Genomic DNA, 15,632 nt, shown 5'->3' on the forward strand with positions numbered 1-15,632 from the left:
GTATGAACAAACATACCTAACAGGCAAACACTAAACCCCAAAGACCTAATCAGTGCTTTTTAAACTCCCAAATCAAATGTGATCAAACTAGAATCACTAAATGAGACTAATTAAACAAGAGAAAATTCCCCCGGGCATAACTTGGAGAAAATGAATCCATGAGGAGCATCTTAGTAAATACAAGGGACTCCTCAGTGAAAGTTTATAAGACAAGTTAGATCGGTGCCTTTAATGATAGGAAAATGATCTCCATGTAAAAACTATAATTAGTTAAATACAAATGTGAAGAAGTGCATCTGCAGTGTAGTTTAGAAGTTAATGCTGAGTTGTAACACAAACAAGAACAGACTCTGGAATCAGATTCAGTCTTAAGATGACATGTATTCAGGAACAAACCCAACTTGGAGAAACAAAAAACTCGAATAAGAGCAATGAATGTGAGAACAGCTTTAGTTATCAATGCCATCTCACTAAACATGAGAAAACTAGCACTGCACGAAAACCTTATCAGTGTCCTGAATCCCAGAAAGGCTTCAATCAAAAATCCAACCTTACGGTACATGAACGAACCCACACTGGACAAAAACCGTATCAGTGCTCTGAATGCTGTAAAAGCTTCAGTAGCAAATCCAATCTCGCTGTACATGAAAGAACCCACACTGGGCAAAAACCTTATCAGTTCTCTGAACGCTGTAAAAGCTTCAGTCAGAACAGCAGCCTTACTGTGCATGAAAGGACCAACACTGGGTATAAACCGTATCAGTGTCCTGAATCCCATAAAGGTTTCTATCACAAATCCAGTTTAACTGTACATCAGAGAACCCACACTGGGCATAAACCATATCAGTGCTCTGAATGCCATAAAAGCTTCAATCAGAAAATAACTCTCACTTACCGTGAGAGCACTCACACAGGGCACAAACCGTATCGGTGCTCTGAATGCCAGAAAAGCTTCAATCGGAAAATAACTCTCACACACCATGAGAGCACTCACACTGAGCATAAACTGTTTCAGTGCTCTGAATGCCAGTAAGGATTCAGTCAGAGATCCAGTTTAATTGAACATGAGAGAACTCACACTGGACAAAACCTTATCAGTGCTCTGAATGCTGGAGAAGCTTCAGTCAGAAATCCAACCTTACTGTACATGAAAGAACCCACACTGGGTATAAACCGTATCAGTGCTCTGAATGCCAGAAAAGCTTTCGTCGGAAAAAATCTCTCACTCACCATGAGAGCACTCACACTGGGCAAAAACCTTATCAGTGCTCTGAATGCTTTAAAAGCTTCAGTCGGAAATCTACTCTCTCACAACATGAGGTAACTCACACTGGGCAAAAACCTTATCAGTGCTCTGAATGCTGCAAAAGCTTCAGTCGGAAATCTACTCTCTCACAACACGAGGTAACTCACACTGGGCAAAAACCTTATCAGTGCTCTGAATGCTGCAAAAGCTTCAGTCAGAGATCCAACCTTACTGTGCATGAAAGAACCCACACTGGGCAGAAACCGTATCAGTGTTCTGAATGCCAAAAAGTTTTCAATTACAAATCTGGTTTAACTCTACATGAGAGAATCCATACTGGGCTCAAACCCTTTCAGTGCTCTGAATGCCAGAAAAGCTTCAGACTGAAACAGACTCTCACTCAGCATGAGATAACTCACACTGGGCAAAAACCTTATCAGTGCTCTGAATGCTGTAAAAGCTTCAGTCAGAAATCCAGCCTTACTGCACATGAAAGGACCCATACTGGGCTCAAACCCTTTCAGTGCTCTGAATGCCAGAAAAGCTTCAGACTGAAAAAGACTCTCACTAGACATGAAAGAACTCACACTGGTGAAAGACCTTCTTAGCTCTTTGAATGCTGGAAAAGTTTCAGTCGGAAATCTGGTCTCACTCAATTTGGGAGAACTTACCTGGAAGAAACCCTGTCATTGTTCTAAAAGCCAGGGAAGGGTCTGCTGGAGATTCAGTTTCATTCAACAAGAGAGAATGCACAATGAGAAAAAAAATGAACGTGCTCTCAATGTGACAAAAACTTCAGTTGTAAATGTAATTTTTAAACATAAGAGAGACAATGTGGGAGAATAAAAGGTGCTCGCTGTGAACTCTGAGGAGGAGCTTTCAGCATCGCAAAATATTTACATGAAGCAGCCACAAAGACTCCACTGTATTGATTGTCCAACAAACCGTCTACTGAGAAAAGCACACAGCGAGGAATGGAAATGCTTGAATTAAACTCATTCCTTTGTAAACATTTAGTGTGTTTTGCTCTCTGAGTGTTTATAAGCAGAGCTCTGACCCACAACGGCCATTTGATCTTGAACTTTGAGGCCACGCTGCTAGGATCAGGAATGCATGTAACCTCAAACTGTTTCCAGCCTTAGTGAGCCTCACCAGGGGGCTGCAGCAGGAGTCCCTTTATCGTAGGTTTCTATGGGACCAACATCTGTTCTGTGCCACGTAGGGCTGACCATTGAGAAAAGCTAAAGTTGATGGATGGACTGGTAGTTAAGCTCTGCAACATCCCGCCAAATCATTCTCTAGTCTCCGTGCCACTAAAGACAAGGCCAACCATATGCAAACCATTATTGGCCCCACCCTAAATAGTTCTAATGACTTCTGTTCCAATGGGACACGGCCTCGTATTACAAAGATCCACTTTAGCGGCCTCTTTCCATGTTCTTTTTGCTACAAATGGATTCTGCTTCTCATCTGCTGAGGACAGTTTCACAAGCTTTACAATCACATCAGATACACCCAAGAGAGTCTCACAGATAATCAGGCCTATTCATAAACTACTATAGGACGACTACAATACAAGAAAATGCGATTCACAAACTACGTGCAGTCGTTCTGCCTCTCCTATCTTTTTCTTTGTGGAGTTGTCTGCCTCTACTGCAGAGTTTCCGCACAAGTTAGTAAAGTTTTAGTAGTAAATGTGGGAGTGATAGAGGGAAGTGGCTGTAAAATGTGAAATACTTATGAATAAAGGGGAGGGTTAAGGCGGGAGTAAAGAGAAGTATAGGGAGGGGTTTATGGAAGGGTAGGCACTCACTAGGGAGTAGGCTCATTTCTATTTACGAACCACACTTCTAAAGTCACTACAGCCATAATGTACCTAAAGAGTCGTAAATGTACTCCTGCTCAGAGCCGGAGTAAGTCCAATATCACACATGGCCATCCACTGGAACTGCAACCAGTTAAAAATAAAAAATAAAAAATTCAATGGAAAAAAATATCTCAAAAGTAAACTTTTGATTATTTTTATAAAAATGTGTTATTTAATTTAAACACTGATATAACATTCATTTTTAGTAAGGTATAATTACACTTGTTACAATTAATTCTCTACCTCACAATGAATAATTATAAATACATAATAAAAATGTTACTTACTTTTAATTTAGGCTTTAGAAAAAATACAATTTTATATATATTCAACTTGGGTGAAGCTCTCCCTGTGTAAAAAATGTAGGGAACATGTTACAAGTTTATCAAACTTGAAAAAAATAAAATATTTGTATGTTAAATATGAATGTAAATTTACTTTATAAAAATAAAAATTATGCAACACTATTAACTTGAAATTTAATTGATTTTAAACATCTTTTTTCAAAGGTTTGTATGAAAAATCCCACCTGAAGTAAAATCATTCTTTTTTTTAATGTACTCATAATTACTAAATTTCCTTTCGCAACTCTGTTCAGAGGCGGAACTGCCTTACAAAAAGTTATGGATAGAATTAATTGAAATTTACTTAATAGTTTAAAAAAAATTATTAATTAAAAGCTCAACATATTTTATCATGCAATAATTATTTTTAAAATATAGGTAATTTTGTAACATTCTTTTGAATGTATATGCAGTTTTAGAAGGCATTACCAGTGGTCGGTTATGCTGCACTTTCTAATGCTCCATTTATGCTTCAGTAAGTTACATTTATACATTTTGCTCCACATCTATTTAAGGGTGTGCAGATGTGCAAGTCCACACTTTTGAGTAACGTTATCGTAATAGTGAATAGATACAAGTAGCAAAGTTACTCTACGAGCATCCTTGCATGTATAGATTACTCACAGGTGTAAGGTACCTTTGTGAATAGCCTTCGAGGTTTCAAACTTGGCCTGGGTGTGTCATTTTTGTGCTAACTCTAAAGTGGACGTGGGCACTTGGGCTGTTATTAGAGTGAATTGGATTATCCTGCGCGAACACCAGAGCACTCGTCCGATGTGTCTGTTTAGCTGGGGAGCGGCAACAAACATCTTGAAGTAATTTTCCTGGATTTGCTACATCATTGAGCCTCCTCATGGCTTCCTGTAGCAGTGATGTATCATTACCGTAGTAGGATCAGGAAATTTCTGTGTGTTAGCCATGTTATCATGATTTGCTTTTGTTTTTCCTTTCTCCTCTTCCTTTTACCAGATTTTGTTGGTTTTACCACAACATTAGCACAGAAATGTACTTTGCTGTTAATTGGTGCTGAGGTCTTATCCTTTGTGTACTCTTGTATATGATGAACAGTTTTTACCCTCGCTGTACGGCTACAGTGTACGCCCAAACCCTGAGATTCCTGCACCTTGATCTGCCTTTATTGGTATTCTACCTTTACACTTGGATAACTGAGATATGGGTTTGAATCACTGAACAACCTTTAAACCTGCTGTGATACACCTTGACGGTTACAAGTTTCATGTTTGAACCACCAGCGTGAACTCCAGTACTCTGCTTGTCTCACACCATGTTCCATTCTCTGGCTCGCATCATCAACCTTGGACCATCTCCATAACTAGGAAGCTCCGAAGACTTCGCAGCTGTTGTAACTGCCTGAAGTTTCATAGGTTTTGATGGCCGTAGATTCAGGTTCAACTTGATGACCCAACTCTACTCTGTGGGAATTTTGCACTTCATGACACTTCTGCGCATCTCGTCACCTTCTGAGACTGATTCAGCAAAAAACCTTGCATCAAGTTCCAGTGTTGATCATCACCAGAGACTAAACTTACCTTTGTCCCCTCGGGCATAGCTAGCGAAGTCAGCTACAATTTTGTATGTGACTTCCTGATTGATTCAGTAGATCAGCTTTTTTTTTTAATGAATTTACCTTTTTGTTTGGTTTTGACAGTTGTTTTTGCTAATTGAAAATCCTTTAATCACACCTCTCCTTTAGATTTTGCTTCGGAATAAATATGAAATATTCTTTTTGATCTAAACTTGGTTTGAATCTTGAAGTTCCTTGTCTATTTTTAATAAACTGTATTGAAATTTGTGACTTCCACTGTTTTTCTTTACCTTCGAGCGCCCCTTAGGCCATAGTGCTCAAGCCATGTTATCAAAAGCGAGCTAAGAACACTTGAGTAGAAGACACATTTACCTTTGCTGACCAAAGTTTGGGAAAAGCAAAGCAGGTTGACTCCAGAAAGCACACTAAGGTTACTCTCTTAGGTGGCATCTGCACCAACTGTAGATGCAAAAAGTAAAGATTATGAGTGAAGCTGTTGGTATCTGTGCCCCAAGAATTTGAGACTGCCACCCTCTCAGTCTCCAACAGTTGAAAGAGCTAAAGATGCATCCGTCAGAGATTCATATCTCAGCAACTAAGACTGCTCGCTGCTGCCATACAACACTCACACTGTTACCTGAATCCCAATCCCTGTGCAATGTACAAACCTTTACATAAACAAGTTGTGTTGTGCTTTGTGAACAGGCTTTCACCCCCTTTGTATGTAAATGAGTTTCTGTGATCAGACACCCCAGGCTCCCATCTCTTCTAGTGCGGATGATAATGTGAGAACTGTAACGAGATAACAAACAAGGGCAGTATTGAGAAATAATCATCTTCCAAGTCAGAGACTGGCTCCTGCAGCGGGCCAGGGATGCAGGCCCATTTCAAGTGGACAACAGTAGGGTCACACTGTTCCCGGACTACACGTTTGAGACCCAGAGACAGCGTGCCACCTTCCTCTCTATTAAAAAGGAACTACGCACAGAGGGGCTGAAGTATTCGCTGCTATTCCCAGCCAAACTCCGAGTGATTGTGGATGAGAAAGCGTTGTTTTTCGAAACTTCAGCAGAAGCGTGGACTTGGTGGGACTCCTACAAGGCGGGAACAGACGGGGCCCGGTTCCGGGCGGAGGAAGAGTACCAGAACCACTCAATCAGGCGATCACGTCGGCTTCGTAACCGTGGCAGAGGGCCCAGGAGGCCAACGACCTCGCAGACAGAGGAAGAACGGAAGGCGGCACTACAGGCGGTGAAAGAGGTGTCGGGAACAGCGCCGGCCCTATCGACAAGGGACTCGGCCTCGGAGGCCCTGGCTACGGGCTCGGACACTGAATTGTCGGGGTTGGAGGGCGCCAGGGGCCCGAAGGTCACGCCGCAGACTTCGGGAGAGATCATCGGACCCTGATAGCTGTCCACGAAAGTGGTGAGATATGACTTTGAAGGCGATGCCTCCACAAACACTGGGACAGACCACTGTAAGACTTTTCTTTTACGAGTCACATTGAGTATTAATGGGCAAGGGGTTGGGGGACGGGTTTGGTAAGGGTCAGTAGCCAGTTCACGTGCCACAGGGCCCATAAGGCCTCCGTGGTGTTTACTACGGACTAAACAGTTTCGTGGGCACGTTTGCTCACAGGTTTGGATGGGAGTGACTACTTTGCAGTTGGGTCCTATTCTGGGGGTGGGAGGGCCTGGGGTAGTTGGGGAGACCCGAGGTGGGGTTCGGGGTGGGGGGAAGGGGGGGGCGTTGGGGATGGGGAGGGGCGGGATGGTGTCAGGTGTCCGGATGCGAACTGTTATTGGACTGCAACGACTATATTGGGGCGATGGCTAGTATGGGTTCACTGAAATGTGTGTCCTGGAATGTGCGGGGACTGAATTCGATGACGAGGAGGCATAAGATACATTCCCACCTAGTTCGCAGAGGGGTGCACATCGCCTTTTTGCAGGAGACCCATTTAACCAAGAAGGAAGGGGCTGCTCTGCAGCGGAGATGGAGAGGTCACCTGTTTCACACCACATACTCGGGGTTTGCTAGAGGGACACTAATCTGGATCCGGGCGGGGGTTCCCTTCCAGGTCACTAGGCACACTGTAGACCCAGATGGGAGATATGTGGCAGTTGAGGGGTTACTCAGGGGCCGCCAGATAGTCCTTTGTAGCGCCTATGCACCGAACGTAGAGCAGGCTTCATACTTTACCAGGTTATCCAGGCTGTTGGCCTCTTATTTAACTGGGCCGGTGCTGATGGGGGGGGACTTCAACTCTATCGAGGATACCACCTTAGACAGATCACATCCACCACTGCAGGCATCTCCGGTACACAGACTAGCGAAACACAGATCTACTTGGCAGGGGCGGTGGGACCTGACAGACGCTTGGCGTGCACAACACCCGACTGAGCGGGATTACTCCTTCCACTCGGGTATACACGACCTTCATGTCCGCATAGATGCGTTCCTGTGCTCCCGCTCGGTATTACCGTCGGTGGCCCGAACGGAATACCTGGCACGAACGATATCGGACCACAACCCCTTGCTCCTCACGCTGGCCTGGATGGACGAGGTCTCACCAATCCCGACATGGCGGCTTCGTCCAGATACGCTAGATGACCCACCGTTCAGCGGAGCATTGGAGGAGAGGATCTCCCAATACTTCATGGAGAACGAGGGAACTGCCTCTTCCAGGGCCATGGAATGGGACGCGTTGAAGGTAGTGGTGAGGGGGCACTGTATAGGGAAGTTTGCGGGTGCGCGGCGGACGCTAGTAGATGACCTGGACAAGGCTGAGCGAACTCTGCGAGTGGTAGAGAAACAGAGGCCCAACCGCCCTGATTTGCAGGACAGGGTATGCGCTGCGCGAGAGGCGGTGGCTGCAGTGGTGGAGCGCCTCCGTAGTTTTGATTACAAAACGTACCTAACTAAGGCGCTTGCGGAGGGGGACAAAACGGGGACGCTCCTGGCCTGGCTAGCTAACCCCAGTAGGGGCGCAGCTCCGATACTATCCATGGTGAATGCGGATGGCACTTCATCCACCTCCCAACCGGATATATTGCGTTGTTTCACAACATATTACGAAAGGTTATATGGGAGAGAGCTAGTGGACCGAGCCGAGATGACTGACGCCTTGCTGTCGGAGACCCAACTGCCACACCTCGAGCAAGAACAGGCAGAGGCCCTCGGGGGCCCGATTGAACTAGCGGAGATTAGAGGGGCCATTAAAAGAATGGCACGCAACAAGACACCGGGTGTGGATGGACTACCAGTGGAATTTTATGGAAAATATATAGATATCCTAGCACCACGCCTCCAGCTCGTATACCGCGAGGCGCATGAGAAGGGGGAGTTGCCCCGCTCGATGCGCGAGGCGATTATGGTCCCCTTACTGAAACCGCGTAGGGACGGCACTGATCCGGCGTCGTACCGACCTTTGTCGATGCTGACGACAGATTATAAAATACTAAGCACTATATTAGCCGCCAGATTGGTGTCCCACATGCAGGACTTGATTCACAAGGACCAGTCAGGCTTCATACCCACCAGAAACACGTCACACAATATCCGCAGGTTGCTGAGGCTTGTGGCGGACCCTCCACCGCTCGCCAGAGCCCCTATGGTCATGGCGATAGACATAGAGAAGGCCTTCGATAGCCTGGATTGGTGCTACCTGTACAAGGTGCTGCACAGTTTTGGTATAGGTGAGGGATATGTGCGATGGACGAAAGTGCTCTATGCGTCGGTTGGAGCTAGGGTGCGGGTAGGAGCGCTGATATCAGATCACTATGCAGTGCATAAGGGTACTAGGCAGGGGTGTGCACTCTCCCCCCTCTTATTTGCCCTCGCGATGGAACCATTGGCAGCGCTGGCCCGGGGAGGAGAGTATTACCAGGGGCTGGAAGTCGGCGGGATCCACCACTACATATCGTTGTACGCAGACGACCTCCTGCTGTTCTTGGACAATGCAGAGGAAGCGGTGGAGGGGGCGGAGCGCCTTTTGGCGCGATTCGGAGAGGTCTCAGGCCTGAAAGTGAATTGGGCAAAGACGTGCCTCTTCCCACTCCGGAGAGCGGAGCGATGTCCCTGGGCCCACCCCAAACTCCGTTGGGAGCCGGACTGCCTCCCTTATTTAGGAGTGCACGTCTACCATGATCCCGCTGACCTGCTGGAAGGCAACGTCGGCCGCTGTGTCCGTACGTTACAAGGAAATATGGCCTTTTGGGCCACTCTTCCGCTGTCCGTGACAGGTCGGGTATCCCTGCTTAAAATGATAGCCCTACCGCGGTTGTTATATTTCTTTAGGACTCTCCCAGTGTGGGTACCGGGAAGCGTCTTTCGTCGCCTGAAATCACAGATAGTGTCCTTTCTGTGGGGTACTGGTCGGAGGAGGATAGCTTTGGCGACCCTGACCCGCCCGAAGAACGAGGGCGGCCTCGCGGTTCCGGACTTCGAGCTCTATTATTTAGCTGCCCAGCTGCAGTTTTTCACACAGGAGGTAGCAAGGGTGTACCGGGGCCCGGAACAGGAGAGGGACACTGGCACCCCCCGCCATGTACTGGCGTTTATCACCCTACAACAGAAACTCATACTTCGGGGATTATCCCAGGAGGAACGGACGCTGAGGCTCTGTTGGAATCGCATGCAGAGGCGAGCGGGTCCGGGTCATCCATATGCGCCTGAGATCCCACTAGGTATGTTGACAGCGTTTCCGCACGGCGGTGACTGGTCGAACCTCCAGAACTGGGAGGAGGCTGGCCTGCAAGTGGTGGGGGACCTATACTCTGATGGGGTGCTCATGCCTTACCAGGCCTTGCAGGAACAGTACGACCTTCCTAGGGGTGATTATCTTTTGCATGCGGCCGTGGTGCGCGTGATCCAGGCGCACTGGGGGGAAGGGCTGCTTGAACCTCCAACATCACCTGCATGCCAATACACGATGATGGCTGCGGGAACGATTAAGGCAGTCACATGTCTACACTCTAGACTACTCGAGGCTAATCTACAACCCCTGACGCGACTTAAAACCCAATGGGAGACGGACCTGCAGAAGGAAATCCCGGACACTACGTGGGCTCAGCTGGTTCAGAGGGCCAGGAAAAGCACCAGAAACGCCCGCTTCCAATTAATACACCTCTACATACTTCATAGGGCCTACCTTACCCCACAGAAAATATCACAATACTTTGGCGCAGAAGACGCAGCGTGCCCCAGATGTGCGCTGTTAGGCGCGGACTTACTGCACATGCTGCGGGGCTGTCCGTACCTACAGGACTTCTGGAGGGAAGTGGGCGACACCTTGAACGAAGCCACAGACAGGGACCTGCTATATGACAGTGCGACTACAATCTTACACTGGTTCCCACACACACGCAACACTAAACTGACGAGCAAATTCATAGACATGGGCCTACTTATTGCTAAGAGGGAACTTACCAGGGGATGGAAATCAAAGACGGCGCCAACACACCGGAAATGGCTGGCCGAATTCCAGAAATGGGCGGCAGCAGAAAGCACAATCAGATACCAGTTGGCGCGTCGAGGGTCAGACGAGAAAGCTCAGGAAACGGCGCTGGCATGGGAAATTTTGGTCCAGGCACTCAGGGACGATGCAGTGGAGAGTGAGGAAGAGGAGGACATAGATGACCCCGGGGTCCAAGGGGAGGCAATGCCGATCCCGGCACCTACCACGGACACACACACTCCATGATTTACTCTACAATCCGTAGCTAGCCCACATACTTCAATGCACTTCTACCGAACACAGGCACTGGACACCGCAGCACACCGAAGGGGAGGGGGGGGGGAGCGAGGGGGGAGGGGAGGGAGATACATTACCCCAACGACACCAGGAATCGCAGTACACACTGTTGAGATGCTAGAGGGGAGGGTTTGGTTTACAAAAAAAAGTTAAAAGCAGAAGGCGGTTGACCACTGAATAAGCCACCACTGAGTAATGTGGAAAAGTGCTGATTGCAATCGTTGCCACCCGGCCTCAGGGATGCGGGTTACAAGGCTGTGTACATACTATTTGGTACCATGGTGAACGCTAAGGTCCCGCGCAAACAAAACTGTGTATACACTATCATGTGAATTTTGGAATCTGCAATAAAAACTGTTTTACAAAAAAAAAAAAAAAATAAGATCGAAAACAAAGTCCAATTTCCTGAAGAAGCGCCGGGGCAGGTAAACTAGAGGGGTCGAGAAGCAGTATAAATGTATTAACAGCATTTTTGCAACTGCCACTCTACCCATGGGTTGATAGTGGCAGGGAGCCCCAAAACGACAGGGAGCTGCAAACATTGGACATCACCAGTTCTTCGTTCGTGTGGTAAGTTCACCTCTAAGTACCTGAATATGTCAGGGTGCCACCCCACTGCTAATTGGGGCAGCACTTCCTGTTCTGAGTTGTGAGTTTGCGCATGGGGTATAAGCTGGATTTGGTCCAATTTAGCCTCCGTCCAGAATCCCTACCAAAATCGTCTAGAACCTCCATCACCTGCAGTAGATACGCCTGCACATTCCTGAGGTACACAAATGTGTAATCAGCATACAGTGAAATTACCTCCCAATTTGGCCCACTTGGTATACCGACTGCTGGGTCCTGTGAACGAAACAAGCCAGCGAACAGGTCCATGACTAGGGCGAAAGTAATCGACAGCGGGCATCTTTGCCACATGCTTCAAAAGAAACTGAGATCTCTGCCTGTCCGGATGCGGGCCAGCGATTTATCCAGTGCAGTATTTCTGCACCTAGTTTCATGCACATCAGCACTTTTGTTAAATAAAACTACTCCAGGGAGTCGAAGGCCTTCTCTACATCTAGTGAGAGTGTTGTTTATGGAGGCAAATTCTTGAAGATTCTTTTCCATCAGCTGCAGAGGCGCCATAGGTTTAGACACATTTTTCTCCCAGGTACGAAACCATTCTGGTCTTGGTGTCAAAGTAGAGAGGCAGGGGAGCAACCTGTGTGCAAGGACCTTCCTGTGAATCTTGTGGTCGGTGAACAGTGGCCAGTAGGAACGTAGCTCTAGGGGGTCCTTGTTGGGCTTAGGCAGTACCAATATCATAGCCTCCCCTAGGGATCCCGGCAATGAGCCCTCCTGACGGGCCTGTTGGTTCATTTGGAGTAGGTTTGGAGTGAGGGTTGCGCTGTAGGTGAAGTAAAAGTCTACCGGGAACCTGTGCATCCCAAGAGTTTTGTTGCACGTGATCTAGTCAATCATGAAGTCAATTTTGTCAGTGGTCAGGGTTTTGTCTGGTGTATGTCCCTGAAGGGGATCGACAGTCTATTCAAATATTGGGGCGCTTGCACTCCCAACACAGCCTGGTATACAGACGTATGGTACTACAGGAAAGCCTGGTTTATATCTGCTTGTACATTTCAAAAACTCAGTTAGACATAAGGATAAACAGACAAAACAGACCAAAAAATATATGTTCACCAAGTAATTTAATGTACTAGTTTTTCTGGTGAATACTCAAGTAATATTCAAGAGACAGGTAATATTCAAGAATTACCGGTTAAGTAAAGGTTGCTCCAAAAGGGGGAACATGCTAATAGGATGAGGAGTGCTCAGTGTTAAGAAGGAAAGAAATCAGTGACATAGGAGAAAACAAGAGATGCGTATTATTTTCAAAAACACTATGATCGGTTGTCATTCACCGTCATAAGCAGCCTAGCTCCACATGTATTTGTACACAATTTAAGTCATATGTAAAATTGCAGAATAAAATAAAAAAATGTGCACGATAGAGGACACAAAAGGGTAAGTCTAGGCCTATCCAGGAGCGATGATGATTCGATCCGACTTAGGGCACAAGGGAATTTCACAACCTCGGCCGTGCGGATCTTCTTCGGGACTGGGGTGGTGTGGGCCAACCTGGATGAAGGTGGATAAGTCGCCTAATGGGAATAAAAGCTCGGGTCCGGTCCATTGCTGTATGTAAAGGTGCGCATCAAGAAGCAGTGCGCGTGGTTGAAAAAGGTAAGGCTTACCCTTCGCATGTGGTGAGAAGCCAAGGGATGAGTTCAAGGGATGAGTTCATCAAGGGATGAGTTCATCAAGCCATGTCGTATTCACTAGTAAATTCCATTTGGGGTAACCATCAAGGAGATTAATGAACTAAGGAGGAAAAATGGGGAGAAAATGCTTTAAGTACTCGACCGGCATTGAGGATAGCATATACGTCGGTTACAGTGCTGATCAGACATATCTCAGTGTTATTCAGGAATGAAGCCTGGGCAAAGTTGTAAAGGTGGGGGCGCCATCATCGTCCGTGTATTAATCACGGTTCAAGGCGATCAGTGGTCTGTGAAGTAAATGTGCGAAAGCTTAGTTATTCTGGCAAGGAGAGGCAGCCGGCTGTAAAAGCATTACAATTACGCCGCGAGTTGTGTGGTTTATTACCTGAAGACAGGGGTCCTCACAGTTCGGCGTCTCAGCAACAAATGAATTGCAAGCGTGGCCCCGCCAGGAGGCTAATTAAATACCGGAGGCCGCGGGAAAAGGTTACTGAGGATGTGCTCTAAAATGGCCAGAGTTGAAAGACTCGCAAGGCCATGCGCTGATTACCGGAGAAGGAGACGAAAGCTCCCGTCACGTGTGACAGATGCCTGAGTTATGATAGTGCATTAACGCTGGCATAATAAACCTGAGACATCATTATTTCTGAGAAGTATATACATTGTGATGAAACACATAAAAAACATTGAAAGCTTATTAGTACCGAAATACATGTGCTATATACAATGCGAGAGCGGGAAGAATTCAACATGTTTGAACATTCAGTATATGAGGGAAAACATGTTTGGAGAATACAAGAAAATACTTATAAAATGCGAGCATGAGTACTCAAATGGATGCACTATTAAAAGCTTCGATGTAAAGTTGACAGTTTCACATTGTATATAGCACATGTATTTCGTGACTAATTATGGATATGATTTTTCAGGAGAAAAGTAATTGACACACAGATACAAGTACATGGAAGGTACATAGATGCACAATGGAAGAAAGTACATGTAGACCAAAGATGATTTTTTATTTTTTTTACAATTGTTTATTAACAACATAATTATTCTACATGTTCATACAACGCAATACACAAAGATAGGTACAAATCTATAGTGAGATAAATGCTTATATACAGAGGGATATGCTGTAAATTTCTCTTTGCGTATAGTGCTTCGGTGGGGAAGAGCAAATTCTTGAGTAGTTTTCTCAAGATAAGGTGGTTGTCAGCGGATCTTATGTTGGGGGGTAAAGAGTTCCATAGTTTGGCTGCTTGAACAGAGAAGGATATGCCACCCATGTTTTTTGCTGGTATCTTGGGATTTTGAGGCACAATGCCCCTTTAGAGCAGATGTTCCTTTGTTGAATGTGTTTGGTGATTTTATTCCTGATGAAGAGCGGTCCCAATCCATATAGTGCTTTGTGGGTGATACAAAGTAGCTTGAACGTGGATCTTCTGGCAACCGGTAACCAATGCAGGGCTTTCAAGACAGGTGAGAAATGGTCTCCTGGTTTGATATGCAAGAGTAGTCTGGCAGCCGAGTTCTGTATCTGTTGTAGTCTTTTGATGGTTGTTAAAGGTTATCCGTGGTAGAGGCTATTGGCGTAATCGAGTTTGGACAAAACAAGGGAGATGGTAGCTTGGATCTTGTGTGGAAATCCCAAATGAGGGAAAATTTGTTGCAGTGTTTTTATAGTGACAAAGCTTGATCTTGCTAGTTTGTCCACTTGGGTATTCATTGATAGCTTGGAGTCCATTGTAATTCTGAGGTTTCTAAATTCCTTCAATACGTTAGGCGGTGATTCCAGTTCATCAGGCCTGGAGGAAAGCGGGTCATAATGTTTTAAATCGCCACATATGAGTATATCCGTTTTTAGAAGCATTCAATTTGAGATGGCTCCAAATCATCCACTGATCCACAGCTCTGAGACAACTGAACATTGGGGATTTTCCAGTGCCTTTGGGGAACTTCAGTTGAAGGAGTATTTGTGTGTCATTTGTATAGTTATAGCAGGTGAGGTGAAATTAATTGATCAATACTGGTAATCACTTTATGAAGATGTTGAAAAGCAAGGGTGAGATGATAGAGCCTTGAGGGACCCCTGCTTTTGTGGAGTACGGTTTGGACGAGTAAAGTGGGGTGTGGATAACATTAGTTCTGTTACGAAGGTAAGACGTGATCCAGTCTAGAGCAGTCCCCTTTATGCTGGCTTCATAGAGTCTTTGTTTCAGAGTGTCATGGTCAACTGTGTCAAAGGCAGCCGAAAGCTCCAAGAGGAGTAGTGCAGCAACCCCGTTGAGGTATACTGTATTCTTTAGGTCATCCCCGATGGCAAGGAGGGCAGATTCTGTGCCTCTGCCCGGACGGAATCCCGTTTGGAAGTCTGAAAGTATAGCATTTTCTTCAATGAATTGTGACATCTGGGGAAACGCTGCTCTTTCTATCAGTTTTCCCAGGAAAGGTTGATTTGTAGTGGGTCTGTAGTTGTCATGGTTCAGCTGATCCAAGTGTTTTTTTTTTTTCAGTAAAGGGCGTATGTGTGACTTTTTGAGTTCTTCTGGAAATAGTCCGGTAGTTAAGGAATCGTTGATGATTCTTCTTACTGGAGTGGAAGCAGAG

The 15,632-nt window shown here is 46.1% G+C and overlaps 1 pseudogene; it reads left to right on the forward strand.

The window, feature by feature from the left end:
- Positions 1-373: 373 nt before the first annotated feature.
- On the forward strand, positions 374-1,854 carry LOC147737272 (uncharacterized; annotated as a pseudogene).
- Positions 1,855-15,632: the final 13,778 nt, after the last annotated feature.

The sequence above is a fragment of the Lissotriton vulgaris genome, chromosome 1_1, assembly GCF_964263255.1.
Source record: "Lissotriton vulgaris chromosome 1_1, aLisVul1.2, whole genome shotgun sequence".
NCBI classification, from domain to species: domain Eukaryota; kingdom Metazoa; phylum Chordata; class Amphibia; order Caudata; family Salamandridae; genus Lissotriton; species Lissotriton vulgaris.